Source organism: Oncorhynchus keta, unplaced genomic scaffold (assembly GCF_023373465.1).
Source record: "Oncorhynchus keta strain PuntledgeMale-10-30-2019 unplaced genomic scaffold, Oket_V2 Un_contig_20521_pilon_pilon, whole genome shotgun sequence".
Taxonomy (NCBI): domain Eukaryota; kingdom Metazoa; phylum Chordata; class Actinopteri; order Salmoniformes; family Salmonidae; genus Oncorhynchus; species Oncorhynchus keta.
Window position 1 is genome coordinate 33043 of NW_026282053.1, and position 4774 is coordinate 37816.

The following is a 4774-nucleotide window of genomic DNA, read 5'->3' on the forward strand; positions in this document are numbered from 1 at the left end:
AATGAAAAGAGAGAGGGAGGAGGGAGAGGGAGGGAGAGAGAGAGCGGGGAGGGAGGGAGAGAGAAGAGAGAGAGAGAGTGGGAGGGAGGGAGAGAAGGAGAGAGAGAGGGAGAGAAGGAGAGAGAGAGAGGGAGGGGGAGAGAGGGAGGGGAGAGAGAGGGAGGAGAAGAGAGAGAGAGAGAGAGGGAGAGAGAGAGAGAGAGAGAGAGGGAGGGAGGGAGAGAGGGAGGTAGAGAAGGAGAGAGAGAGAGAGAGAGAGAGGGAGAGAGAGGAGAGAGAGAGGGAGAGAAGGAGAGAGAGAGAGAGGGAGAGAGAGAGGGGGAGGGAGGGAGGGAGAGAGAGGAGAGAAGGAGAGAGAGAGAGAGAGAGAGAGAGAATGGGGACAGCTTTTTACTCCTTCAATGTGGCACTAGCCAGTTTGCCAAGATTGGAGGATGGGGGCTGAAGATGCTTTGGTCAGCTAAGTGGAGTAAAATGTGATGGTAGTGTGTGTGTGTGTGTGTGTGTGTGTGTGTGTGTGTGTGTGTGTGTGTATGTGTGTGTGTGTGTGTGTGTGTGTGTGTGTGTGTGTGTGTGTGTGTGTGTGTGTGTGTGTGTGTGTCCGTGCCTGTGAGGTAACGCAATTCAACCTCTACAGGTGAAACAACACAACTCAATCTGATCTGTAGAGGAGGTGAAACAACACAACCTCAATCTGATCTGTAGAGGAGGTGAAACAACAACTCAATCTGATCTGTAGAGGAGGTGAAACAACACAACTCAATCTGATCTGTAGAGGTAAAACAACACAACTCAATCTGATCTGTAGAGGAGGTGAAACAACACAACTCAATCTGATCTGTAGAGGTAAAACAACACAACTCAACGGATCTGTAGAGGAGGTGAAACAACACAATCAATCTGATCTGTAGAGGAGGTGAAAAACAACACAACTCAATCTGATCTGTAGAGGAGGTGAAACAACACAACTCAATCTGGTCTGTAGAGGAGGTGAAACAACACAATCCTCAATCTGATCTGTAGAGGAGGTTAAACAACACAACTCAATCTGATCTGTAGAGGAGGTGAAACAACACAACTCAATCTGATCTGTAGAGGAGGTGAAACAACACAACTCAATCTGATCTGTAGAGGTAAAACAACACAACTCAATCTGATCTGTAGAGGAGGTGAAACAACACAACTCAATCTGATCTGTAGAGGTAAAACAACACAACTCAATCTTGATCAGTAGAGAGGTGAAACAACACAACTCAATTCGATCTGTAGAGGAGGTGAAACAACACAACTCAATCTGACTAGGAGAGAGGTGAAACAACACAACTCAATTCAGTAGAGGTTAAACAACACAACTCAATCTGATCTGTAGAGGTAAAACAACATAACTAATCTGATCTGTAGAGGAGGTGAAAACAACACAACTCAATCTGGATCGTAGAGGAGGTGAAACAACACAACTCAATCTGATCTGTAGAGGAGGTGAAACAACACAACTCAATCTGTAGAGGTTAAACAACACAACTCAATCTGATCTGTAGAGGTAAAACAACACAACTCAATCTGGATTCGTAGAGGTAAACAACACAACTCAATTCAGATCTGTTGAGGTGAAACAACACAACTCAATCTGATCTGTAGAGGTAAAACAACACAACTCAATCTGTAGAGGTTAAACAACACAACTCAATCTGATCTGTAGAGGTAAAACAACACAACTCAATCTGATCTGTTGAGGTGAAACAACACAACTCAATCTGATCTGTAGAGGTAAAACAACACAACTCAATCTGTAGAGGTTAAACAACACAACTCAATCTGATCTGTAGAGGAGGTAAAACAACACTACTCAATCTGTAGAGGTTAAACAACACAACTCAATCTGATCTGTAGAGGTAAAACAACACAACTCAATCTGATCTGTAGAGGAGGTGAAACAACACAACTCAATCTGATCTGTAGAGGTAAAACAACACAACTCAATCTGATCTGTAGAGGAGGTGAAACAACACAACTCAATCTGATCTGTAGAGGTAAAACAACACAACTCAATCTGATCTGTAGAGGAGGTGAAACAACACAACTCAATCTGATCTGTAGAGGAGGTGAAACAACACAACTCAATCTGATCTGTAGAGGTAAAACAACACAACTCAATCTGATCTGTAGAGGAGGTGAAACAACACAACTCAATCTGATCTGTAGAGGTGAAACAACACAACTCAATCTGATCTGTAGAGGTTAAACAACACAACTCAATCTGATCTGTAGAGGTAAAACAACACAACTCAATCTGATCTGTTGAGGTGAAACAACACAACTCAATCTGATCTGTAGAGGTTAAACAACACAACTCAATCTGATCTGTAGAGGAGGTTAAACAACACAACTCAATCTGATCTGTAGAGGTAAAACAACACAACTCAATCTGATCTGTTGAGGTGAAACAACACAACTCAATCTGATCTGTAGAGGTAAAACAACACAACTCAATCTGATCTGTAGAGGTAAAACAACACAACTCAATCTGATCTGTTGAGGTTAAACAACACAACTCAATCTGATCTGTAGAGGTAAAACAACACAACTCAATCTGATCTGTAGAGGTAAAACAACACAACTCAATCTGATCTGTAGAGGAGGTGAAACAACACAACTCAATCTGATCTGTAGAGGTAAAACAACACAACTCAATCTGATCTGTAAAGGTAAAACAACACAACTCAATCTGATCTGTTGAGGTTAAACAACACAACTCAATCTGATCTGTAGAGGAGGTGAAACAACACAACTCAATCTGATCTGTAGAGGAGGTAAAACAACACTACTCAATCTGATCTGTAGAGGTAAAACAACACAACTCAATCTGATCTGTAGAGGAGGTTAAACAACACAACTCAATCTGATCTGTAGAGGAGGTTAAACAACACAACTCAATCTGATCTGTAGAGGTGAAACAACACTACTCAATCTGATCTGTAGAGGAGGTTAAACAACACAACTCAATCTGATCTGTAGAGGTGAAACAACACAACTCAATCTGATCTGTAGAGGTAAAACAACACAACTCAATCTGATATGTAGAGGAGGTTAAACAACACTACTCAATCTGATCTGTAGAGGAGGTTAAACAACACTACTCAATCTGATCTGTAGAGGAGGTTAAACAACACAACTCAATCTGATCTGTAGAGGAGGTTAAACAACACTACTCAATCTGACCTGTAGAGGAGGTTAAACAACACAACTCAATCTGATCTGTAGAGGTTAAACAACACAACTCAATCTGATCTGTAGAGGTGAAACAACACAACTCAATCTGATCTGTAGAGGTAAAACAACACAACTCAATCTGATCTGTTGAGGTTAAACAACACAACTCAATCTGATCTGTAGAGGTAAAACAACACAACTCAATCTGATCTGTAGAGGTGAAACAACACAACTCAATCTGATCTGTAGAGGTAAAACAACACAACTCAATCTGATCTGTAAAGGTAAAACAACACAACTCAATCTGATCTGTTGAGGTTAAACAACACAACTCAATCTGATCTGTAGAGGAGGTGAAACAACACAACTCAATCTGATCTGTTGAGGTTAAACAACACAACTCAATCTGATCTGTAGAGGTAAAACAACACAACTCAATCTGATCTGTAGGAGGTAAAACAACACAACTCAATCTGATCTGTAAAGGTAAAACAACACAACTCAATATGATCTGTTGAGGTTAAACAACACAACTCAATCTGATCTGTAGAGGAGGTAAAACAACACAACTCAATCTGATCTGGAGAGGAGGTTAAACAACACAACTCAATCTGATCTGTAGAGGTAAAACAACACTACTCAATCTGATCTGTAGAGGTAAAACAACACAACTCAATCTGATCTGTAGAGGAGGTTAAACAACACAACTCAATCTGATCTGTAGAGGTAAAACAACACAACTCAATCTGATCTGTAGAGGAGGTGAAACAACACAACTCAATCTGATCTGTAGAGGTAAAACAACACAACTCAATCTGATATGTAGAGGAGGTTAAACAACACTACTCAATCTGATCTGTAGAGGAGGTTAAACAACACTACTCAATCTGATCTGTAGAGGAGGTTAAACAACACAACTCAATCTGATCTGTAGAGGAGGTTAAACAACACTACTCAATCTGATCTGTAGAGGAGGTTAAACAACACTACTCAATCTGATCTGTAGAGGAGGTTAAACAACACAACTCAATCTGATCTGTAGAGGAGGTTAAACAACACTACTCAATCTGATCTGTAGAGGAGGTTAAACAACACTACTCAATCTGACCTGTAGAGGAGGTTAAACAACACAACTCAATCTGATCTGTAGAGGAGGTGAAACAACACAACTCAATCTGATCTGTAGAGGTAAAACAACACAACTCAATCTGATCTGTAGAGGTAAAACAACACAACTCAATCTGATCTGTAGAGGAGGTTAAACAACACAACTCAATCTGATCTGTAGAGGAGGTTAAACAACACAACTCAATCTGATCTGTAGAGGTAAAACAACACAACTCAATCTGATCTGTTGAGGAGGTGAAACAACACAACTCAATCTGATCTGTAGAGGAGGTAAAACAACACAACTCAATCTGATCTGTTGAGGTTAAACAACACTACTCAATCTGATCTGTAGAGGAGGTTAAACAACACTACTCAATCTGATCTGTAGAGGAGGTTAAACAACACTACTCAATCTGATCTGTAGAGGAGGTTAAACAACACTACTCAATCTGAC

General features: G+C 40.6%; 2 long non-coding RNA genes across 3 annotated transcripts; both read left to right on the forward strand.

Moving 5' to 3' along the window:
• Positions 1–757: 757 nt before the first annotated feature.
• LOC127920773 (uncharacterized) lies at positions 758–2184 on the forward strand. Of its 2 annotated transcripts, none has more exons than XR_008107350.1 (3): positions 758–777; positions 1669–1734; positions 2103–2184. It is a non-coding gene; the product is annotated as an uncharacterized LOC127920773 (long non-coding RNA). The 2 variants fall into 2 exon arrangements; XR_008107351.1 differs by lacking the exon at positions 758–777 and adding an exon at positions 1114–1133.
• Positions 2185–2224: 40 nt separating this feature from the next.
• On the forward strand, positions 2225–3203 carry LOC127920772 (uncharacterized). The gene is made up of 3 exons (XR_008107349.1): positions 2225–2303; positions 2637–3086; positions 3123–3203. It is a non-coding gene; the product is annotated as an uncharacterized LOC127920772 (long non-coding RNA).
• Positions 3204–4774: the final 1571 nt, after the last annotated feature.